The sequence below is a fragment of the Schistocerca americana genome, chromosome 6 (genome assembly GCF_021461395.2).
Source record: "Schistocerca americana isolate TAMUIC-IGC-003095 chromosome 6, iqSchAmer2.1, whole genome shotgun sequence".
Lineage (NCBI taxonomy): Eukaryota > Metazoa > Arthropoda > Insecta > Orthoptera > Acrididae > Schistocerca > Schistocerca americana.
Genome location: NC_060124.1, coordinates 302,523,878 through 302,550,760, shown reverse-complemented (window position 1 = coordinate 302,550,760; position 26,883 = coordinate 302,523,878). Strand labels below are relative to the sequence as shown.

The 26,883-nt window shown below is 41.9% G+C and overlaps 1 long non-coding RNA gene across 1 annotated transcript; it reads right to left on the bottom strand.

The window, feature by feature from the left end:
- Nucleotides 1-990: 990 nt before the first annotated feature.
- Nucleotides 991-4,899, bottom strand: LOC124619530. Its single transcript, XR_006980091.1, has 2 exons — nucleotides 4,399-4,899; nucleotides 991-1,499 (listed from the first exon to the last, which is right to left on the bottom strand). It is a non-coding gene; the product is annotated as an uncharacterized LOC124619530 (long non-coding RNA).
- Between the last annotated feature and the right edge of the window lie 21,984 nt (nucleotides 4,900-26,883).

Genomic DNA, 26,883 nt, shown 5'->3' with positions numbered 1-26,883 from the left:
ATTTATTCAAAATAGCATCATTTCCCAGAGTTAGCGATGCCATAGATTGCACACATGTTAGAATCAAGTCCCCATGTGGTGACAATGCAGAAGAGGACATTTTTCATTGAGTGTGCTAACAGTGGCAACCTAAGGCTTAAAACTATTGGACATTGTCTGTAGGTGGCCAGCTTCAGCACATGATCAGACCACTTAATACTTCTAGGCTGGAAGCTCATCTTGAACGTAGTGAAAAGAGCAATCGTGTGTTGAGAGACTCTGGTTATGCATTGCCAAATTATCTCCCTCCTCCATTAACCAATCCAAGGACACGAACTGAGAATAAACAACATATAAGAACAAGAAATGTTGTAGAGTAGTCGTATGGTGTGTGGAAAACACGGTTTTCAGTGCTAGTCAGTGGAATAAGACTGCAGATTGAAATGGCAGAGGCAGTCATTGTTGAAAGTGCTGTACTACACAACATTACAATAGAAATGAACGAAGTATTGCCTCCATTCGAAACAGTTTTTCAGGCGCCCATTGGTATGTCTATTGCAGATGAAAGACCGCAGGAAGCACAATACAATGGACAGCATGCCAAAATAGAGATTAGTTAATTACTTCAGTTGTCTTTTCTAATTAAAAATGGAATTTGTGTGAATTAAATGAAAATCATTTATATGGATTAATGTTTTTATTCCGAATTTTTTTTTTTAATTTCTCTTTTAAAATCTTAATTTTGAGCTCTAGATTCTTTCTTGAATCTAAACAGCTCTTCCCTCTTCATGCTGCTTCTGGAGCACCACCATTTTACAAGTTGGCTAAGTCAGTCTTGGCAGTGGCACATGGATGCAACTCTTTAGCAGTCGACGACAGTGGTACACTCGGCCACTTGTCTTCTTCAGCCTGACTGGTCTCTTGCAACAAATAAATATGCATTTTCTTCTGACATTGGAAATGCAGCAGCAGCAGCAGTAGTAGTAGTAGTAGTAGTAGTAGTAGTAGTAGTAGTAGTAGTAATAGCTTTATTCATATGTATATCTCTTTTTACAAGGATATAGGACATGTCATAGCATTTGCAAATTTAGATCAATTTAAAATAAGCTAATTCACATAAACATATATTTATGGACATCTAGTTAGAGACAATAATTAGGCTTAATCCTGGTATACAATACTTTTTTTTTTTACAAATAACTTATTGAATAATATAATGCCACATTGTTAACTCATATCTCACTATCAGTCACCACACACACTATACACATATTGTTTCACGAGTCAAATTCTGTATAACCTGTCATAAAAACTAATGGATGTGCTTTAGTTTTTAGAATCACGTAATCAAAAATCTCTTTAGAATGGAATTACAATTTTCTGATGTGGATTTTGAGCTTTAGTGTTAGATTTGTGCTTAACAGTTCTGATAACCTGCAAGTACAGCATACCTAGAACATTATTGCGATGTACATGATACTTGTGTAGCCGACAGGCATTCTCCTGGACTGATGCCCCACCTGCATTAAAAATATAAGGAAAGGATTAGAAATATTTCTACTTCAGAATCAGTATCTTTTCATTTATTTTAAGTCTGAATATCTTTTACTGTGTAACCACAAAGACATTGGGCTGATGACAAAATGTTAACTACATTTTCACATATTACATTTGAAAATGACAGATGTTGAATAATTGCAGCAGTAAGCTAACATCCATTGTAAATCAGCTAAATAAACTGACGTATACAAGAACATTCAGCACATATTGTGCCAAAAGTCAGTGTATTTTAATACAACATAGATCAGGGTTACTTTGGTCCAATTTTTGCCTGTCTTTACACATGGTAAGAAAAGAAGGAAATAGTGGCAGGGAGAAAATTTCAAACATATGTTCCTAACATTGGCAAAGACTTGTGCCATCAATTAAAAGAATATATTAAAACAATACATCTGTTGCCACAGTAAAAAAAAAAAAAAGGTCTGTTACCCACACTGAAAGCAACTTTGACTAAACAGGAGCATGAGGAAAAACTGTAACACTAAACTTTGAAGGTAAAAACAGGAAATATTCAACTTCTTCATAAAGTGATGCAGTAAATACACGAGTGTACTTTAGTTCAATGACATTCATTTTGAATTACACAATTTTTAACTATTTGAAAAGAGAACACATTATTTGCTAAGAATACGGTATAGTATCTGTATTACAGAAATAGCTGACGCTCTGGTACAGTTTTTTTCCACCAATGCATAGACATGTTAAACATACTAATTAAGCTGTATTTTACACAACTGACATTTGCTCACCCTATTAAAAAATACTGACAGAAAGTAAAATTACATTCTCCTAATCCCCAGGCAGAAGTTTTTGGAATGTAACAGCTCTTACAATATTTACAATCAACATTTGGTATAGTGCTGGCAATATCCCAAGAAGATACTTTGTTAACTCGCTTCCATCAGGATCATTTTTTCCACACTGAGGACGACTGCTGCCTTGATTACTCTTAGTTAAGGTCAGTAACTTTCACCTGGGAAAAAATTAAAGGCTTTTTCTCACTAGTGGGTCAAAGTTACCTGGAAATGGTGTAAGCAACCCCAGTTTAAAATACTAGAATGGAGAATACACTTTGAAATATGTAAGAGTTCAAGCATATTTCTTTGTAGCTCTATAGAAAATGACGAAAATTCTACCTTAAACAGGAGGCAAGCTTAATAAGTAATTATAAGCACTGCCGATGTCTGTACACACCAAACGTCTAGGTTCCCCCTCCACGTCTCCATATGACGTGAATTGTGTGTGGGAGAGGATGAGGTCAACAATTAATGCAATATTTTCAGACTACATTACAATACAGATAAAACCTGTGAAGAGAGTAACATTAATTTGCTTACCAGTTGTCTCATTTGGAAATATCTGCAAGCTTGTGGAACCAATGTCAGCTCTATTCACAAAGCCTCCATTTAAATCCAAATGAGGATGTCAAGGGCTTCTTAAAACATGTAGAGGCCTATTATACCCAGTCTTATCAGATATGAAAACACAAATTAGAACTACTTTCTATGCTCTTCGCACATTTTGTAATGCACAAATTGTTTAATGTGCAGTGCTCAACTTTTCCTTCATTTTATGTTATTTACCTCACACTTGACTGCAACTCAGTGAGTTGCACACAATTTAGCCTGTATTTAATTAATATAATTCCAAGCATATGATATGCATTCAGCTTATGCACAAGGCACCACACACCACCTATTTGTAAATGAATACATAATTGTTTAATTATGAACAAATATGGGGTTTTAGAATATTACAACATTTATTTTGTGACACCTGATGTGCTATCATATGACGACTTATTTTGAAACAGTTTTATGTTTCTTAACTGTTGAACGTGTCAACAACCAATGGCGTGCTTACTTCAGGCACCTATGAACAGGGATTCATATCCTGCAAAAATTGACAGCTTTCAATTGAGATTGTAGAAAACAAGACAGGAGCGAGCAAATGTGTTACTTCTACAGTTACTTCACACTCCCTCAAATATTACACATAGCTGCTAGAGATGGTTGCACAAGCCAGAATTATGTATGCAATAGTTACTGTTCCTCGTAAATCTAGAAAAGAACATGACAACAGCTTCCATTTTGAATACAAACCAGAAGTATAGTTTTACTCCAGCAATATCAAACGCATTATGGTCATACATAGTGTATCGCTCATTATTAGCACCACATCACAAAAATGGGATTTTCATATAAATAATAACTGCTACAAATGAGAAGCGAACAACTTTGCTACTGTAATGAATTAATCATTCTAAAGTACAATTACGACAGAAAGCTAGGCAGTAAATAAACACACCTCGGTATTATCGGCAAAAACAATCTCCGTTACGCCTGTGCTGTCGTAGGTTGTAGGAGACTCTTAAAACACTAAGAAAATAATGGCATGTAATTACTATTTCACAAAGCTGTAGGCCTATGCCTGTCAAAATTGTTATTATATTTGCTAACTACTACGAATTCATCACCTATCATTCAGATACTTTGGAGGGAATATTATCTTGCCCCTTTAAACGTTGCGTCAGAATCAAAATGACTTTGGCTGTGGATAGTTTAATCCAATTGCATGTAATGGCATACACAACTTGGAACTTGCGCCCCAGCTTTGCTGCCTTAATATGGCATATTATTTTTTCGTCTCTCTCTTTAGTGAATCAGTTCTGTCGAAGTTGTTCGCTCGGTCTGTGCGACAATGTGGATTATATGCATCACATATTTTGTCACATCCTTTCTTCTGAAATTTGGAAAGATATTTTATTGGTCAAACAACAAATACCCATTCCTTTAACCAATTTAAAGACTGATATTTTAATACACACAATACAAGCTTAGGTAAATGTTTTGCACTGACCTTTTCACTGCATCCCTTTTCTTGTTCTCTATAATGTTTTCCCAATCTTGTATAATGTCCACAAGTTTTTTAAATAGTTTTGCGTCCTTGATCGTTTCTCGCCCAAGCTGATAAAACTTCTTTAGCAGACGACGATAACTCGACACGACGAGATATAAATAAACTGAATCACACACGCGCAAATACCCACCATGCACTTCAGTTGTCGCCAACTTAACTAGACGGGATCGCTATTCCATGAACAACTAACTGCGGAATAAAACCGCATGCTACAACGCGCACTCAAAGTTATACCTGTGGTTAGCTTATTCCACCTTGGATTTAGTCAACGATTGTACAACTGCCCCTAAGTCTACAAACCCCACACAGGCTCCCTTCCAAAATTATTTTATGCAATTATTTGCTATTACTTCGCGTTCACTTAAATATTTACTTTTCATTTTCGGATATTTTAACTTCATGTCAGTGCGTTCAACGCTGCACTTATACAATTTGCAATTTCGTTCAGGACATCTTCAACAGTTTGTTTAGTGTTTACTAATATACACTACTGCCAACATGTGCACATTAAAATTTACGTTTTCGGTACTGGTACCTTTCGACAAAACGACATTTATTTACTTTTACAGAATTATTTTCTACAGGACATAGCTATGCATCTCATTGTTTATGCCCTGGCTCTACTGTACGTTCCTTTTTCTTTCGCTCTGCAACTTGGTTACTAAAGTATGGACTCCGTCTCTTACGCAAAACGCTGTTTTTTCTTGTTACCCAACCATGTTTCGGTACTTCTGTGCAATCATCAGTGGTTTTTTTTACTCACAAACTGTGAAAAGTGAACATATTTTAGGTTGTAAGTGATCTAACAGAAAGACGCATAAAGAAATTTTTGTTCGCTTTTGTTCTTATCTTGATTTTATATTATATGGTTTTGCAGGACCATCTGCATGGTATCCTGCATTGATAGCTTGCCATCTGCAAACCAAACGACGTCAATGTCAATTTTATCTGCGTGTCAACACTTCCCTTGATTTTTAAAACAAGATTTTTATGTGCCAAAAAATGTTGCAAATCTGTTTGTTATTGCTCATGTTTCGCTGAGACAGATTCTTCTTTTTTCACGTTCTGAGAGCGCTGCACACACATATTAAATGCACTTTGTATGATTTTGGATTAACAAATGCCTTTTCATTTCGCAAAACGCTAAGTAAACGTAGTAGTTGTGTTTCCGAACCCCGTCAGCGTTCATTTGTTCCCGAGTGAGTTAGGCGCAGAATTTTAATTTTGTTTACTTGCATCTCTCTCTCTCTCTCTCTCTCTCTCTCTCTCTCTCTCTGTGTGTGTGTGTGTGTGTGTGTGTGTGTGTGTGGGATAGGCTGTTGCTATTGTAGCTAGGTGGAGGTTAGGGGATGTTAGGCGTGCTGTTACTTTTTTGGGCACTGTTCTATGTGTCTAGGTGTGTGCTGTTACTTTTTTGGGCACTGTTCTATGTGTCTAGGTGTGTGTATATGGTTCATCAATCAGGCATATTCCGAACATGAAGGACTGCCAAAGAGATCACCAATCAGTGGCCTCCTTCATTCACGAACAATTTTGAGAGCAGGATCTTCACACAGATAATAAAACAAAACAAAAATACAGTTATTTACTGGTATCACTATGTCAGTGACATAATATCCCTGATTGATTAACAATCCACACACACACACACACACACACACACACACACACACACACACCTTACACAACGCAGAACAACACATCTACACATTTACATTTTCGTGATTACTCTGCTATTCACAATAAAGCGCCTGGCAGAAGAGTTAAATGAGCCACCTTCAAGCCATCTCTCTACCGTTCCACTCTCGAACTGCGCGCTGGAAAAACGAGCACTTAAATTTTTCTTTGCGGGCCCTGATTTCTTTCATCGTGATGATCATTTATACGCATGTAGGTGGGTGCCAACAAAATGTTTTCGCAATCGGAGGAGAAAACTGGTGATTGAAATTTCATGAGAAGATACCGTTGCAACGAAAAACGACTTTGTTTAAATGATTGCCACTCCAATATACTTATCATTTCTATGGCACTATCTCCCCTACTTCGCGATGATACAAAACGAGCTGCCCTTCTTTGTACTTTTTCGATGTCATACGTCAGTCCCATCTGATGCGGATCCCACATCGTACAGCAATACTCCAGAATAGAGCGGACAAGCGTGGTGTAAGCAGTCTCTTAAGTAGTTCCGTCAATGAATCGCAGTCTTTCGTTGGTTCTACCCACAACATTATCTATGTAATCGTTCCAATTTAGGGTATTTCTAATTGTAATCCTTAAGTATTTAGTTGAATTTACAGCCTTCTGATTAGTGTGACTTATCGCGTAATTGAAACTTGGCATATTTCTTTTAGTACTCATGTGAATAACTTCACACTTTTCTTTATTCAGGGTCAATTGCCACTTTTCGCCCCATACAGATATCTCATCTAAACCATTTTGCAATTCGGTTTGGTCATCTGATGACTTTACAAGACGGTAAATGACGGCATCATCAGCAAACAATCTAAGACGACTACTGAGAGTGTCCCTATGTCGTTAATATAGATCAGGAACAGTAGAGGGCCTATAACACTTCCTTGGGGAACGCTTGATATTATTTCTGTTTTACTCGATGACTTTCCGTCTATTACTAGAACTGTGACCTTTCTGACAGGAAATCACGAATCCAGTCGTACAACTGAGGCGATATTCCATAGGCATGCAATTTGGTTAGAAGACACTTGTGAGGAACGGTGTCGAAAGCCTTCTGGAAATCTAAATATGAAATCAATTTGACATCCCCTGTCGATAGCACTTATTACTTCATGACTATGAAGCGCTAGTTGTGTTTCACAAGAACGATATTTTCTGAATCTGTGCTGACTACGAGTCAATAAATCGTTTTCTTCGAGGTTCTTCATAATGTTCAGAACCAGTATATGTTCCAAACCCCTACTTCAAATCGACGTTAGTGATATGGGCCTGTAATTCAGGGAATTACTCCTATTTTCCTTTTTGGGTATTGGTGTGTCTTCAGCAATTTTACAGTCATTAGGAATGGATCTTTCTGCGAGCGAGCGGTTGTGTATAATTGCTAAATATGGAGCTATTGTATCAGCATACTCTGAGAGGAACCTGACTGGTATACGATCTTGACCGGAGGCCTTGCATGTATTAAGTGATTGACACTGCTTTGCTACACCGAGGATATCTTACTTCTATGTTTCTCGTCTTGCCAGTTGTTCTTGATCGGAATTCAGGAATATTTACTTCGTCTTCTTTGGTGAAAAAGGTTCGGAAAACTGTATTTAATAACTCTGCTTTAGTGGCACTGTCATCATTGACTTCACCGTTGCTATCGCGCAGTGAAGGTACTGATTGCGTCTTGTCACTGGTGTGCTTTATGTATGACCCGAATCTTTTTTGGTTTTCTGCCAGATTCCGAGACAGAGTTTCGTTGTGGGAATTATTAAAAACATATCCAGTTAAAGCACGCGCTGTATTTCGAACTTATGCAAAACTTTGCCAATCTTGGGGATTTTGCGTTCTTTTAATTTGGCGTGGTTTTGTCGTTGCTTCTGCAACGTTTTGTGTATCATGGGGTATCAATACCATCACCTATTAATTTATGTGGTATATACTTTATCTCTCAACTGCCATCGATATTACTTCTTTGAAACCATTTTACATCTTTTCTACGCTTATATGATCACATCGGAACGAGTGGAGGCTTTCTCTTAAAATGGCGCTAACAGCATTTTTATCAGCTTTTTTAAATAATGGTACTATGCGTTTATTTTTGATGGTTGTGGCTGTTAACGGTATTCAGCCTACCAGCAACTGCCTTGTGGTCGCTCATACCTCTATTCGTCATGATCTCCCTATTTCTCCAGGATTATTTGTTGCTAAAAGGTCAAGTATGCTTTCGCAACCACTTACGCTTCGTGTGAGCTGATGAACTAATTGTTCAAAATAATTTTCTGAGAAAACATTCAGTATAATTCCGGGTTTTATTCCTGCCGCCGGCTTTAAATGTATATTTTTTCCGGCATATCGAGCGTAGATTCAAGTCACCACCGACTATAACTGTATGTGTGGGGTACCTATTGGAAATTAGACTCGAGTTTTCTTTGAAATGTTCAGCAACTATATCTTCTGAGTCGGGGGAATCGGTAAAACGATCCAATTAACAGTTTAGTCCGATTGTCAAGAATAACCTCTACCCGTACTATTTCGCAGGAACTATCAACTACAATTTCACTACAAGGTAAACTACTTCTGACAGCGCCACAACCAACTGTATTTAATCTATCCTTTCTGAAGACTGTTAGATCGTTTTAAAAAAATTCGGCTGTACTTATTTCCGGCTTCAGCCAGCTTTTCGTACCTGTAACTATTTGAGCTTCAGTACTTTCTATTAGGGCTTGGAGCCCTGGTTCTTTGCCACGGAAGGCAGTGCATGGTCTGTAACCTACTTCTATGCTGGTCATAAGGTTGGTAAGCAGTTCATGTGATAGGGCGTTCCATTCCTCCACTAGCAACATTGACAACTGCTGGACGTTCGTTGGTGCAAGTGGACACTGGTCAAAATTATTATAACACTGTGCTCCTCCTCCATGTGCGTCTTTTGAAGAGTATATTCAGCCCCGACTTCATTGTGAAGGATGTCAGTGCGCGACCGCATCCAACTGGTCAAGTGGAAGAGCTGTTGGAACGGCAGGACATTCGGCGAGTAGACTGTCCTGCGCGTTGTTCCGACTTAAATTGCATTAAACACGTGTAGGATGCGTTGGGGAGACGTATTGCAGCACGTCCACGTGCATCAACGACCTCCAGCAGACATCAGCCACGCTGCTGGAGGAATGGAACGCCCTGTCACAACTCCTTAGCAGCTTCATGGTCAACGTGGGAGCACGTCGCAGGGCATACTATACCACCAATGTCACGTCCAGGCCATTTTAGTGGCAACGGACCATTATCAATCGCGGTGACTTCGCGTAATTTATTGTCTTTGAATATAAGAGTCATTTCTGTTTGTCTCTTCTTTTAGTTGCTTTCTGTACTATACTGTAGCAATTCTTTCTATGTATGGTCCAAGTGACACCTCATGCGAAAGTTACTTTCGTCCACACCAGTGTCAATGTACATTTCGTACAGGAAACACTTATCTACAGCCAGACGATTCGTCAAGCATAATTGCAGTAAATTACACACACTACCCTACCTCGTTAATCCGTCCGTTTGTTAGTGAAAACCGGATCAAAATCCCTACAGTAATTTTTGAGATTAGCCTTCAAATACAGATAGAAAAATACAGCTGGTGCATTAAATTATAATACGGGTACAAGAAGAGGATATGTGTAAATGTTTCGTTTCCAGTAATTATAATTTCTTGTGGCTTAATGGCCTGGTGCAAATATCGGACGCCACTGCAGTGACTTACAAGTCCCTAAAGCCCTTTCTACACGATGAACGAAATTGTTCAAGAAAGATTATAGTCTACTGAAGCGCTCCAAGCGTACTAGGCGTTAACTATAAACTCTTACAAGATCTCGTAGCAGCGTGTTTAAATATAAACGTCAACACAGTCTACCGCTACTAGCTAGTATAACAGAGCCAGAGCTGTGATATCACATTAGCATATCATTAATTAGTTGTGAAATATACACACATCGAAAAAAGTTTTGCATCACCTCGATTCCGAGAGTTCCGGAACGTGTACAGAAAAGTAGAATAAAGATTAACATAAACATCATTTCCGCCATTTTTATTGCTCACGAAAACTACACATTGCATGTTGTACCACCATCCAGTGAGACCTTCAGAGGTGGTAGTCCAGATTGCTGTACACACCGGTACCTCTAATACCCAGTAGCACGTCCTCTTGCATTGATTCATGCCTGTATTCGTCGTGACATACTATGCAAAATTTCATCAAGGGAGCGTTGGTCCAGACTGTCCCACTCCTCAACGGCGAATCGGCGTAGATCCCTCAGACTGGTTGGTGGATCACGTCGTTCATAAACAACTCTTTTCAACATATCCCAGGCATATTCGATAGGGTTCATGTCTGGAGAACATGCTGGTCACTCTAGTCGAGCGATGTCGTTATCCTGAAGGAAGTCATTACAAGATGTGCACGATGGGGGCGCGAATTGTCGTCCATGAAGACGAATGCCTCGCCAATATTCTGCCGAAGTGGTTGCACTATCGCTCGGACGATGGCACTCACGCATCGTACGGCCATTACCGCGCCTTCCGTAACCACTAGCGGCGTACGTTGGCCCCAGATAATGCCACCCCAAAACAGCAGGCAATCTCCACGTTGCTGCACCCGCTGGACAGAGTGTCTACGGCGTTCAGCCTGACCGCATTGCCTCCAAACACGTCTCCGACGATTGTCTGGTTGAAGGCATATGCGACACTCATCGATGAAGAGAACGTGATGCCAATCCTGAGCGGTCCATGCGGTATGTTGTTGAGCCGATCTGTAACGCGCTGCATGGTCTCGTGGTTGCAAAGATGGACCTCGCCTTGGACATCGGGAGTGATGTTGCGCATCATGCAGGCTATTGCGCACAGTTTAACATCATGCCCTGAGGCTGCACCGAAAGCATTATTCAATATGGTGGCGTTGCTGTCAGGGATCCTCCGAGCCATAAACCGTAGGTAGCGGTCATCCACTGCAGTAGTAGCCCTTGGGCGGCCTAAGCGAGGCATGTCATCGACAGTTCCTGTCTATCTGTGTCTCCTCCATGTCCGAACAACATCGCTTTGGTTCACCCCGAGACGGCTGGATACTTCCCTTGTTGAGAGCCCTTTCTGGCACAAAGTAACAATGCGGACGCGATCGAACCGCGATATTGACCCTCTATGCGTGGTTAAACTCCAGACAACACGAACAGTGAACTTCCTTCCTGGTGGAATGACTGGAACTGATCCGCAGCCGGACCCCTTCCGTCTAATAGGCGCCGCTCATGCGTCGTTGTTTACGTCTTTGGACGGGTTTAGTACATCTCTGAACAGTCCAAGGGACAATATCCACAGTCAACGTCTACCTTCAAGAGTTCTGGGTACCGGGGTGATGCAAAACTTTTTTTGATGTGTGCACAAAGATTTAAAAACTTCCGTTAAAATATTTACGAAAAATGCACTATACTCATTTCGCCAGAGAGTTCCTTGTGATAACAAAACGACCATACACAGAAAGAAAACTCATCATTCGGTATGTGCACCAGAAAGCAATACGGCAGACTCAGCACTCAGATGAGACGTGACCACAGCAAAAGACTACTAGCTCAAGCATGCGCAGTGAGGCCACTAGTACCGAATTTAGAACTGGCCTTATTCCTTTATCCCGAGAATTATCGCGCTTCGCTACTAACACGATCATAATAGTGAGCCCGTTCACACGATAGACGGCCGCCATTCACGCAACTGGTTGTCAATCAAAAATGGTTCAAATTGGTCTGAGCACTATGGGACTTAGGTCATCAGTCCCCTAGAACTTAGAACTACTTAAACCTAACTAACCTAAGGACATCACACACATCCATGTCCGTGGCAGGATTCGAACCTGCGACCGTAGCAATCGCGCGGTTCCAGACTGCAGCACATAGAACAGCTCGGTCACTTCGGCCTGCGGTTGTCAATCGATTACAAGTTCGTTCATCGTGTAAAACGGGAAAACGCTTCCCAGTTATCCAACCGTGGAAAAGAGATCTACAGTTGAATGTGGAATCCGAGTCACAGAATGTATATAGTGAATCTTCACATTACCGAGATCATGCTAGGCCCTGTCTTACAGAGATTCTGGTCGAGTTTCGCTGCTGTCTGGAGTTGCGGCGGTTGTTTTCTTCAATGCTTCTGTCACCAGATGCCGCCTCTTTTGTAGATGACCCACTCCTAGTTCTTATGACTTCCGCGAAATACCACTCCAAAAGCCAGCTAAACATGGAGCACATAACAATACATATATTACACACTAATCACTACTTAGCGGTAATAAATTATATACACAAATCGTCGTCGTGAATGAGTCTACCTATCAGTGAAAAACGTATCCGAATGCTTCCGTCGTGCTGAAGGTACATACGTTGTGTTACCGAACTAGTGTCCTACAATTAACCTGGTAGCACATTTAGAAGGAAATGCATTACGTCGATTATCAGGAACAACTAGACCGATGAGCTCGTCATCAACAATTACCGCACCACACGATCCCTGCGAAACGTCACTGAAAATTTGTTTCTACAGTAGCGAGCAGAGAGTTGCGTATGTTATTGATGCCGTTGAGAGTAAATGACTCATCAGTGAACAGAATACATGGAACATAGCGTTTATTGGCAATGAAGCACTGGCAGAATTCCTTTCGTTCGGCATCATCTCCTACATGCAGATGTTACACACTCTGCCAATGATATGGACGCAGACCCTGCTCACATAATGCACCCGTCACTCGTGTTTATGGAATACCAGACTGGGTGGCAGTTCTACGGTTGCTTTCTATCATTTCAAGAATGGTCTGAACTTGTTGGACGGGACGATCAGATACAACGTACACGCTGGGAAGCGTACCACTCTCGCGCACTGTGTCAACACCTTGCTAAATACCCTGCTATCCGGAACTCTGCCATTAGAAAATCGTTGCCGTATTCTTGAACAGCGACACTGGAATTCCCATTGCAAAAGACGCACACAAAGATTTTGTCACCGTACTCCGTAGCATTTTCACTACACTGACCCATACTGTTTTGACCGTATACGTTAACTGAGAAAGGGAAACCCCCAATTGCAACCCCTCAGATTTAATGGTAAGAAGGCCCAGTAGATAGCTCGCCAAAAATTGGACACAGATCAAATATGAGAACAGGAAGAAGGTGTACTGAACTACGAAAAAAAGCAAAATAGAAACAGTGAACGTTCCAAGCTTAACAAGTGCAACATCAAACAAAGCGAAACAGGAAGGGCGTCGTGGTTAAGTGGTCATGGTGTTGCACCGCAAAGTGGACGAACTAAGCTCAAAACTCCCTGGTGTCATTCATTTTTATTTTTTATCCAGTATTATGAACTGTCCGTTCGGTCTACATATACATCTACATCTAGAGGGATAACTTAAGTGCCTGGCAGTGGGTTCATCGAATCACCTTCACAATAATTCTCTATTTTCCCTATCTCGAACAGCACGCAGGAAAAAGGAACACCTATATCTTTCCGTGCGAGCTCTGATTTCTCTTACTTTATTATGACGATCGCTTCTCCCTATGTAAGTCGGCGTCAACAGAATATTTTTACATTCGGAGGAGACAGTTGGGGGCTGAAATTTCGTGAGAAGATTCCGCCGCAAGGAAAAACACCTTTGCTTTAGTGATGTCCACCCCACATCCTGTGTCATGTCAGTGACACTCACACCCCAATTTCATAATAATGCAAAACATGCTACTCTTATTTGAACTTTCTGGATGTACTCCGTTAATCCTATCTGGTAAAGATCGCAGACTACGCAGCAGTACTCCAAAAGAGGACGGACATGCGTAGTGTAGACAGTCTCTTCAGTAGCTCTGCTACATTTTCCAAATGTTCCGCCAATGAAACACAGTCTTTGGTTTGCCTTGCCCACAACATTTTCTGTGTGTTCTTTCCAATTTAAGTTGTTCGTAATTGTAATTCATATATATTTAGTTCAATATACGGCTTTTAGATTTGACTGATTTATCCTGTAGCCGAAGTTTAATGGATTCCGATTTGCACTCATGTGGATGACCTCACACTTATTATTTAGGGTCAATTTCAGTTTTCGCACCATACAGATATATTTTCTAAATCTTCTTGCAAATTCTTTTGATCTTCTGATGACTTTACTAGACAGCATCATCTGCAAACAACCTAAGACAGCTGCTCGGATGATCTCCTAAATCATTTATGCAGATAAGGAACAGCAGAGGGCCTGTAACACTACCTTGGGGAACGCCAGAAATCGCTTTTGTTTTATTCAATGACTATCTGTCAATTACTACGAACTGTGATATCTCTGACAGGAAATCACAAATCCCGTCACATAACTGAGACAATATTCCATAAGCACTCAGTTTCACAAGTTGCTTGTATGGTACGGTGTCAAAAGAAATACAGAATCAATTTGAAATCCCTTGTCAATAGCACTCACCACTCTGTGTGCGTAAAAAGCTAGTTGTGTTATATAAGAACGATGTTTGAAATGTTTGTTCTATTTCCGTAGTCTCGGCAGCTGTCATACTATGCGTTGGTTATAGAATGTGAGTCATGTGGTAAGCATACACTGCCGGCGCAAGTAAATTTGACGAATACTGACAGCAGGCGAGATGCCATATAGACGTCTCACAGAAATAAAAACAATTACTAAACGGGTGTGAACTATGTTGCAACAAAGGAATTCAAGAGTCAAAACTTCCGAAATGGAACGCAACTTCAAAAACGTTAAAAACATACGTTTTGACACAACACAGAGAAACTGTGTGACTGGGAAACTGTTGCGTTCAGTTGTTGCAGCTTATGTGACAAACGATTATGTTTTCATCATTTCCTTTGGAGTGATCACATTCACATTCATACAAGCACCTAAATCAGGCGAGGAGGCATATCTCACTCACTCACCGGGCGTACAAATTAGGTGCGTCGAATAGAGATTCCTGTCATATGACACACGTACCATCTCTAATGCACACCAGACGTATTTCCAGGCGGACGATTCGGTTCACGTCCCGCTGTATTGTCAAAGGTTTGAGCTTCCCATTCGAAAGCCACTTCCTTCCGGCTGCTAATAGAGTGGTCGTGCAGAATCAACTTTCATTGTGGATCCCTTACTTACACCTCGCTGTTGCAAATCGACGTTACAACACGACGCAGACGCAAATTTGTATACAGAGAAAAGCGAAAAAAAAAAATATTGACACGAGGGAGGTTTGAATACGGCTTGTCTGCTTAGTACTCCAACATAGTGGCCACTCTACCACGACGCCATCGCCGTTCTGAACTGATCTATGTTGCACTTCTTATATTTCAACCGTTCACTGTTTCTATTTTGCTTCTTTTCTTCACGCTTCAGTACATCTTCTTCCTGTTTTCATGCTTGATCTGTGATCAGTTTTTGATGGGACCTCTTACCACCACATCTGAGAGGGGTGCGATGAGAAGTTTCCTCTGTGAGACACGAGGTAAACAACATGTACACTTGCGGGATTCGTCGGACCACTATGCGCAAGCAAAGTGCGCATTGAAATCGTTAGTAAAGACAATAGCCGGCCGCTGTGGCCGAACGGTTCTAGGCGCTTCAGTCCGGAACCGCTCTGCTGGTACGGTCGCAGGTTCGATTCTTGCCTCGGGCGTGGATGTGTGTGCTACCCTTTGGTTAGTTAGGTTTAAGTAGTTCAGATGTTAAGTCCCATAGTGCTTAGAGCTATTTGAGCCATTAGTAAAGGCAATAGAATATATCACTTTTCCAAACCAACAGCTCGATTCATGGAATCAATACTAGAAATAAGAATAATCTTCACAAGGATTTGAAGTCACTTACTCTTGTACAAAAAGGTGTGCATTGTGAGACCTTAACTTTTCCCGGCGAATCGAATGTTCAAATAACTTACGGGTTTGCTGCCGGGTGACGTCGTCGGACATCGCCGATATTTCGACAGGAGCACACCCTGCCATTCTCAAGGCACAAATGCAAGGAAGAAAAAATGTGCAAGCAAATTTAATACCTCGGTTCATAGAGTAGAAACAAGGAAGATACCACACACAGAACAAGTGTCAACACAACCAAAGATAACCAACATCAGAAATATCGATGGTTACTATTAATCAACAGGTGAGGTAGCACTAATTTTGTCCCTCTGTTTTTTGAGGAGAGACAGAGCCGGATTCCAAGCAGCATTTAAACAAAATCTACCATCGCTGTTAATAAGGTTGCTTGATAGTCTGATTTCAACAGCTTCCTTAATAACACTATCCTAATAGTTTGACGTGCAAGCCAGAATATCCGTGTTGTTGTATTCCATAGGATGACCGGTGTCAAGGCAATGTTCTGCAATAGCGGATTTGCTCGGCTGTTGTAAGCGTGTGTGACGCTTATGTTCAATACACCGGTCTCCACAGTCCTGATTGTCTGACCAATATATGACATGCCACAACTGCAAGGAATACGATAGACCCCAGCCTTACGCAAACCAAGATCATCTTTTACGGACGCCTTAAACTTGGAAGGTGGTCGAAAAACACATTTCACATCATATTTCCGTAAAATACGGCCAATCCTGTTGGAAATGCTTCCTGCGTAAGGCAAAAAGGCCGTAGACTTAGGTGCCACTTCGTTGCTATCGTCACTAACCCGTTGCACAGAAGGCTGATGGCGCAACGCACGTTTGATCTGCCTCTCACTATAACCATTCTGACGAAAGGTGACTTCGAGATGTGCTAGCTCAGCTGCCAAACTTTCAGGATCTGAGATAACGTGGGCCCTGTGAACCAAGGTGCGAAGTACTCCTTCACGCTGAGCTGGATGGTGACAACTATCAGCTCGCAGATACAAGTCAGTGTGGGTGGGCTTCCTATAAACAGAATGTCCCAACGTACCATCAGTCTTCCTTTTGACCAACACATCAGGGAAGGGAAGGCATCCATTCTTTTCCACCTCCATACTGAACTGAATATTCGGGTGGATTTAATTCAGATGTTCCAAAAACCGGTTTAAATTCTCACTACCATGAGGCCACACAACAAAAGTATCATCTAGATATCTGAAAAAACACGCGTGCAAAAGTTTAACAGGGCATACAGAATGCTCTATTGAACAATTTGAGGCACGGAACCTTCGGTCGGAGAAGCCAGCCTAAGGAGATAAAAGGAATAAAATCACATTACTGTTTATTTTTTATTTACATTAGTTACAGTTAACTGCAAATATATTCATTGTCACAATGAACATACCATTTGTACTGTATCTTACAAAATGTGCTGAAACACATAGCCATCAATCTGTGCAAACATGACATCGGCGAACAAGTTTCTTACTCACCTTCATCAATATCCCTGCTTTGGTCCTTATGTTGGAGAAACAAACACTCATCGTGAAGGATGATGAGTGTTAGGAAATCGCTCCCTCAACAGCCTTTCAGCAGCGAGAGCACTGCAACGTACTTCCCCACACACAAGGTGCATGTCGATGAGTCCTGCGAAACTCTACCGGCACTGCTCCATCGTATTGCACTATACGTCACTGAATAGCACTGTGTAGTGAATGGGTCTGTCGTTGACTCATAGCACTTTCTGACATGGGACAATGTAAATACTATACAACAGAGCCACCTTATGGACAAGTCAAGTAAACAAAACCTGCATCATGACTTCCTGGTAATCAGGCTGGTCCTACCTGTTTCCTGGCAGGAAATAAAGAACGTACATGTAAATATACAGCACAGTATGTGTAAACTTGTAGATATGTCAGTTGTAAATAAGCTGGAAAACAGTAACGCTAGACAAAGCGATAGACAAGTTTACTTCCGCATCTTCTTAAGCTGGCTTCTCCGATCCCTGGTTCCCTACCTCATATTGTTCAGTGGAGCATTGCCTACCTCCTGTTACGTTTTTGGACGCACTTTCGGAAGCATTCTGTATAAGGTTAGTGGCAAACTTTGGCGCAGTGATAGGACATATTTTAATGCCTTTTTAAGCTTCATAGTAGGGGAAGATGTCTCCTTTTAACACGCGGTGACCCTTGCCCAAGCGTCTTTGTTAGTATACATTATTTGACGTTTATTGGAGCCCGCCTACAAAACTTCACAGAGCATCGAGTGCTTCCAAGCGCCGCCACAGCCGCTGCGCTTCCCACCTTCCTCTTCTGCTGTCCGCCTGGTTGCGGACGATGCCAAAATTGCGTCACATCCCACCTGTGGCTCTGGGACAGACACCAGTCGAACCCTGAGGGCGCACCCGGGCTGCTGGAAGGAACAGTGTATGCGACAGTCAGTTATTTATTGACAGGTAAGGTGCGCACCTTTTGCGTTTCGGATAATATCAGACAGTCGACTTGAAAACGTGAGTAATTAGTATATTACGGCATCATATTCTTGGGTAACTCGTCACTGAGGAAGGAAGCGTTCGTTGCGTAGAAGCGTGTAATGAGGGTAGTGTGTGGTGTCGTCTCTACAAAAAAATGTTCAAATGTGTTTGAAATCTATGGGACTTAACTGCTAAGGTCATCAGTCCCTAAGCTTACACATTACTTAACCTAAGTTATTCTAAGGACAAAGACACACACACACACACACACACACACACACACACACACACACACATGCCCGAGGGAAGACTCGAAACAGTTTGGTGTACTGACAGCATTCGCTCACTTATGAGGCAGCTGTCATCAATCATTTTCAGTTGAAAAACAAGAGTAACATTCATAAATACAATACTACAGGCAGAAATGACGTACAGTGGCCTTCACTCACGCCTTAGTGTGCCACAGAAACGAATCAGGTACTTTCCCATAATAATCTCTAACCATCTACCTAGTAACATGACGGTTAGCGGTCGCGCGGTTCCAGACTGAAGCGCCTAGAACCGCTCGGCCACGCCGACCGGCAGTGACATGAAGAATTTAAACGATAATAAGATTAACTTCAAACACTAACTGAAGTAATAGCTTCTTGCAGGCCAGATGGAAGGCGCAGGCGACACAAGCGGCTTCCTGAGGCGAATGATCTTTGTCCCGTAAATCTCATCAAAATAAAGATGGAATGCTAGATTGTATTGTGACTCCAAATGACAGTTGTTTGATAATGGGACAAACCACAAAGGTTGCAGTGAGCGTGATAATGATCGTGTTTAGTTTGCAGTTAAGATATGATTTGAACAAACTCCTCGCTGCAGCTGATTCTGCACATGTTACATTAGTTTTTCCGTTGTGATGGAACCACTCGCAGAGATGGCTGTAGGAGAGCGATAAGTTGGATGACGGTTGAGCGCTATAAAATACATTATAAAATATGTTGCAGTGCACAGCAAGAATAATCGGACTTCATATAACAAACAGTTTACGAGGAGGCTGCAGGTTTTAAGAGGAAGAATGCAAATATACATGTCATAGCACGCTAATGGCTCGTAATCGTCGTTATCACCAAACTTACACTTCCCAGCGGAACTACACTGCTGAAACATGTAATAAGTATAAACAACTGCAGTATTCAATTACAATTACAACATTCAAATAATAGTTAGCAGTTTTAATTCAACAGCAAGATTATTAGTCATAATTAACTTAAAGCTACAAATATGGCGATCTTAGATACATCTAGGCAAAAGAAAGACTGAAGTAAACAAGACTAACGAACTCCCTTTGTTTCACATAAAAGAAGAACAAAACTATTCCATCGACTATAGCACATCGAGTTGAAGGCTATACATATCTCATTGCATGCTACATAATCAAACGGCAAAATTTAATTAGTTGTAGGTGCCAAACTGAGAGGGGTGGCAGAGCTAGCCCAGTGCTAAATCTGTACACAGAGAAAGACAGGTAACATATAGTACGTATAAGAAACAAGAAGAAACTAGAAGAATGGAAGACCAAGCACGAAGTGCTCTGCTTACAAGGGAACCTCCCCATCGCACCCCCCTCACATTTAGTTATAAGTTGGCACAATGGATAGACTTTGAAAAACTAAACACAGACCAATCGAGAAAACAGGAAGACGTTGTGTGGAACTATGAAAAAAAAAGCAAAATATACAAACTGAGTAGTCCATGCGTAAGATAGGTAACATCAAGGATAGTGTGAGCTCAGGAGCGCCGTGGTCCCGTGGTGAGCGTGAGCGGCTGTGGAACGAGAGGTCCTTGGTTCAAGTCTTCCCTCCAGTGAAAAGTTTACTTTCTTTATTTTCGCAAATTTATGATCTGTCCGTTCGTTCATTGACGTCTCTGTTCACTGTAATAAGTTTAGTGTCTGTGTTTTGCGACCGCACCGCAAAACCGTGCGATTAGTAGACGAAAGGACGTGTCTCTCCAATGGTAACCGAAAACACTTGATCGCAAGGTCATAGGTCAACCGATTCGTCCACAGGAAAACACGTCTGATATATTCTATACGACACCGGTGACGGAATGTGCGTCACATGACAGGAATATGTTGTCGACGCACCAAACATGTACACTTGGCGAATGGGTTTTCTTGTGGATGTGATAATCACTTCCAAAAAAGTGATGACGGACAGATAATAATTGTCTGAAAATAAAAAATTAAAATTTTCACTCGAGGAAAGACTTGAATCATCGACCTCTCGTCCGGCAGCTGCTCACGCCAACCACGGGACCACGTCGCCCCTGAGTTCACACTCTCCTTGATGTTGCATATCACGCGCATGTACTGCTCAGTTCGTATATTTTGCTTATTTTTTTCGTAGTTCCACACAACTTCTTCCTGTTTTCTCGAGTGATCTGTGTTTAGTTTTTCAAGACCTATCCAGTGTGCCAACTTATAACTGAATATGAGGGGGGTGCGATGGGGAGGTTCCCTTGTTAGAAAGAGTGTAGGACAGGGATGCTGTCTTTCTACCCTACCGTTCAGTCCGTAGATCAAGAAGTAATGGCGGAATAAAAGAGTATTCAAGAGTGAGATTAAAATTCAGGGTGAAAGAATATCAACGATAGGATGTGCTGATGACACTGCTATCCTCATTGATAGTGAGGAAGAATTACACGACGCACTGAATGGAATGAACAGTCCGCTGCACACAGAATATGGATAGAGAATGAACGGAAGAAAGACGAGAGTAATGAGGAGTAGCCGGCCGGGGTGGCCGAGCGGTTCTAGGCGGTACATTCTGGAACCGCGCGACCGATACGGTCGCAGGTTCTAATCCTGCATCGGGCATGGATGTGTGTGACGTCCTTAGGTTAGTTAGGTTTAAGTAGTTCTAAGTTCTAGGGGTCTAGGGGACTGATGACCTCAGCAATTAAGTCCCACAGTGCTCAGAGCCATTTGAATGAGGAGTAGTAAATTGAGGTTAGGGAGAAAGTTAACATCGAAATATTGGACCACGAAGTACACGAAGTGAAGGAATTCTGCTACCTTTGAAGCAAAATAAGGTATATCAGTGAAGGTTACAACATCGGTGTTTGTACAGTATACGTGTCTGCAGATTACAATGTCCCTCAGACATGCTTGCACGTCTGAAGGATCAGATACTGTTGTGACCGATTACAGCTGTGGTAATTATTACGAAATGGATTAGCATCTTGCTTATCAGGATTGACATCAGCTGTTTGTGACAAATGAAAATTTGTGTCGGACCGGGACCGAGACCCGAGCCCTTATTTCCCGCTTATCGCGATCGGACGCCTTAACCATTTTTTTTTTTAATGCTGATCTCATTATGTTTGTTTTCATTTGTTCGTGGCGGACGTCCCGTGACACCAAGATCATCACTGATCCGTTCGCTCAGTTTTTTATTACAGAGTGCAGCTAACACACTGACCTAACTAACCTAAGGACATCACACACATCCATGTCGGAGGTAGGATTCGAACCTGCGACCGTAGCAGTCGCTCGGTTTCCGACTGAAGCGCCTACAACCGCCACGGCGGTCGGCACTGGAGAATTGATCACTACCATTGAAAAAAGGAAAACAAAATTCATTGCTCACATGACATGTCACAACGAATGCCTGAGCTCTATATTGAAAGGAAAAGCTATAGGGAAGCAAGGAACAGGAAGACCGCAGAAGAATCATTTGAATTCTGTGATGGATGGACTTAACAGTAGGCCTACTTGAAACGTTCAGCAGAGGAGAAGAAATACTATTACAGCGAAAAGCAATTATTTAGTGTATCTGTGGCGAAGTGGATAACAAGCAATTTCTGGTCCGTTACAGGAAATTCGGAGAAGGCATTTTCACGAGATATTTAAGCATATGTGACGTTTAAGTTCCAGTTTTACTGTCGGAAATGTATGGTGAAAAGTAATGTGTGTAACTGGTGGGCTATGCGAGAAAGATGTTGTCTCAGAAGCTGTAGCATCCACAACAATGTGTCACGCTCTAATATAGTACCTGAAAATCAAATGTAGCTGTTGGTAACTTATCAGTATTACAGCCCTATGAGATAGTAATGATATTTCAGAAATAATTTAATTCCGTGATCGAAACACAATTTTTCATTGTAACGCTTAGGTGGTAGTTATCCTAGGTTGGGAACCGCCACTTTAGAAGACGACGCTTATGAGATTCCTTTAGACCGAGCTCAAACTATATAAATAATATTTGGTTTTCTAAAACTCCCTCTTCTGCGAAACACGATGTTTATTTTATTTTTATTCTTTAGCGATACGTGTTTCAAAACCTTACTTATCTTGTCCTCTGGTGTCGTTTTATTTCTGCAAAATATTACACAAAACTTCTGTTGATTTTCTATTTTAGGCCTAAGAACTTCGATATGCGTGTTTTTATTTCTGGTATTTTTTCTTTTGAACTGCCTTCACGGAACATAGAGACAAATGTCCACCACAAGAAAACTTGTTAAAAGCACGGATTTTGTACCACGTGAACGAGGTCAACCTTACTGTTGTTTGTCAAAGTTTTGTTCAGCATGTAGAGAACACAGAACCGATACCGCATAACTTGGTGTGTATTATATGTAATTGCATATGACTGCCCGGCGTTCGTTGAAGCCGGCCGGAGTGGCCGTGCGGTTCTAGGCGCTACAGTTTGGATTCGAGCTACTGCTACGGTCGCAGGTTCGAATCCTGCCTCGGGCATGGATGTGTGTGATGTCCTTAGGTTAGTTAGGTTTAATTAGTTCTAAGTTCTAGGCGACTGATGACCTCAGAAGTTAAGTCGTATAGTGTTCAGAACCATTTCAACGTTCGTTGAATCACAGTTCAAAGACAACACCTGTGAAAGAAATTCACACGAATTCTATTAAGTAATCTTTAAGTACCACTGGAAAGACGGTAATGTTTTAACCTTCTACAAGTCACTTATTCCAGAACATAGACTAATTTGTTTGTTGCACATGACAGACTAAAATATAAAATAGAAATGTGAGGAAACTGTGCACATAGTATATTCATCTATATACAAGCATTTTCGACTTGTAAAGGTGTCCACATGTAAGTGGCGATTTAGGTTAGGTTAGGCGAACAGCTACCGCCTGGGGCGGGCTTGTAGTGATGTCAACGCAGCCGGTCGCGTCCTTTGGCTCTCATCTGTTGGAAACTGTTACGGTGCAGCGAGTGTGCGGTGCTGCCCCAGTACGACGCATGCGCCGTGCACACCTGCCCACGCTGTGACGTAGGCCGCCTCCGCTGCGACGTAAGCAGCTCGTGCTCCGTCCTACCTCCAGCTTGCGGATGTTCTCCGGGCAGCTACATGTCGCGAGCGCCGCGCTGCGTCATTCTCCCGTCGGCGAAGTGGCAGCAGTGCAGTGACCTTTACAATCCAACCAGCAGCGCCACTCCGCCATCTTTCTCTATGTGCTTCGGACTTTTTTTTGTCAGCCTCTGTGAATAAGTAACGAGTAAAGCATCAACAACGTCATCAGAATAAAGTAATGGATTGGCTAAATAAACTATTCTCGTTACAGTTCCATCCTGGTAACAGTTCCCAGATACCTATTACCGTATTGGCCCAAATATCCCACGAGTGATTCTTTAAAAAATGGAACTCCCATGTATGAAACGTCTTATCTCCCAAACTATGTGCCGTAGTAGAATTTTGCAGGTACATTCGGAGGTATACACTGATGAGCGAGAGAGAACATTACGACCACTGCTAGTCGTACATTTAGTATCAGCGAGCGTGATGTCCGTGTGTAGAATGAGGAAGCTGCACAATCTATCAGAGTTTGATCGAGGGCGGATTGTGACGTCCCGGAGACTCGGCACGAGCATTTCGGGAACTGCACCACTTGGGGTGTTCGAGGAGTGCTGTGGTGAGTGTCTTCAACACGTGGCGAAACCAAAGAACCAAAGAAACGTTCAGGTGTCGTGGGCTTTGGCGGCCACCTGTCAATACAGATGTCAGAAGTCGTAGCCTCGACAGATTGGTAAAACAGAACAGGTTAGTCAGTCACGTGTTCCATTGATCAATAGCACGGAAAACCGTTATGATGTGGAACGTGTCAAATGCACAAGAAATGCGCACAGGAAACAAGTTTTTTTTTTTATATTATAGTGTTACACCTAAATATTTCTATTATTTATCCCATTCCCTTAAATGGCACAAAATGCATATATTATATCTCCAGATTTATTTACTCGTATTCAAGAATTTATCTATGGTATAGAAGGAGTTGTCAATTTGTTTTTAAAATTATTACTGCTGTCCGTCAGACATTTTATTTCATATGGTAATTTGTCAAAAAGTTTTATAGCAGCATATTTTACCCCTTTCTGTGCCAAAGATAGGTTAAGTAAAGGATAGTGTAGGTCTTTTTTTTCTGGTATTGTAACCATGGATGTCACTGTTGATTTTAAACTGGTCCATGTTGTTGAGAAAAATTTCATTACTGAGTAAATGTACTGTGAAGCAGGTGTAAGAATTCCTAACCTTTTAAACAGCTGCCTACAAGATGTGCGACTATGAACCCCACACATTGTTCTAACTACAATACTGGCCATTAAAATTGCTACATGACGAAGATGACGTGCTACAGATGCGAAATTTAACCGACAGGAAGAAGATGCTGTGTCATGCAAATGATTAGCTTTTCAGAGCATTCCCACAAGGTTGGCGCCGGTGGCGACACCTACAACCTGCTGACATGAGGAAAGTTTCCAACCGATTTCTCATACACAAACAGCAGTTGACCGGCGTTGCCTGGTGAAACGTCGTTGTGATGCCTCGTGTAAGGAGGAGAAATGCGTACCATCACGTTTCCGATTTTGATAAAGGTCGGATTGTAGCCCATCGCGATTGCGGTTCATCGTATCGCGACATTGCTGCTCGCGGTGGTCAAGATCCAATGACTGTTAGCAGAATATGGAATCGGTGGGTTCAGGAGGATAATACGGAACGCCGTGCTGGATCCCAACGGCCTCATATCACTAGCAGTGGAGATGACAGGCATGTTATCCGCATGGCTGTAACGGATTGTGCAGCCACGTCTCGATCCTTGGGTCAACAGATGTGGACGTTTGCAAGACAACAACCAACTGCACGAACAGTTCTACGACGTTTGCAGCAGCATGGACTATCAGCTCGGAGACCGTGGCATCGGTTACCCTTGATGCTGCATCACAGACAGGAGCGCCTGCGGTGGTGTACTCAACGACGAACCTGGGTGCACGAATGGCAAAACGTCATTTTTTCGGATGAATCCAGGTTCTGTTTACAGCATCATGATGGTCGCATCCGTGTTTGGCGACATCGCAGTGAACGCACATAGGAAGCGTGTATTCGTCATCGCCGTACTGGCGTATCACCTGGCGTGATGGTATGGGGTGCGATTGGTTACACGTCTCGGTCACCTCTTACTGGCATTGACGGCACTTTGACAGTGGACGTTATATTTCAGATGTATTACGACCCGTGGCTCTACCCTTCATTCGATCCCTGCGAAACCCTACGTTTCAGCAGGATAATGCACGACCACATGTTGCAGGCCCTGTACTGGCCTTTCTGGATACAGAAAATGTTCGACTGCTGCCCTGGCGAGCACATTCTCCAGATCTCTCACCATTTGAAAACGTCTGGTCAATGGTGGCCGAGCAACTGGCTGGTCACAATACGCCAGTCACTACTCTTGAAGAACCGTGGTATCGTGTTGAAGCTGCATGGGCAGCTGTACCTGTACACGCCATCCAAGCTCTGTTTGACTCAATGCCCAGGCATATCAAGGCCGTTATTACGGCCAGAGGTGGTTGTTCTGGGTACTGGTTTCTCAGGATCTATGCACCCAAATTGCGTGAAAATGTGATCACATGTCAGTTCTAGTATAATATATTTGTCCATTGAATATCCGTTGATCATCTGCATTTCTTGTTGGTGTAGCAATTTTAATGGCCAGTAGTGTACTTTCTTTTGAGCAGTGAGTACCTTTTGACTAAGTGTTGAGTTGCCCCAGAATATTATTCCGTATGACATCAGAGAGTGGAAGTATGCAAAGTATGTTAGCTTACTAATTTCTACATCCTCAAAATTGGCAATTATTCTGACTGCAAAAGTTGCTCAACCTAGTCGCTTTAGCTGGCGGACTGTGGGGGAACTAACATCAACTTTACTGTTAGGCAGAGTACAAGAGTGTCTGAACACACAGTGCACCGAACACTCCTAAAGATTGGGCTCAGCAGCCGACGACCCATACACATGCAAGGGTTAACGCCAGGGCACTGGCAACTACGACTCAAACGAGCACATGATCATTGGCACTAGACGTTGGCGCAGTGGCATGGTCTCATGAGTACTGATACGTTATTTATCA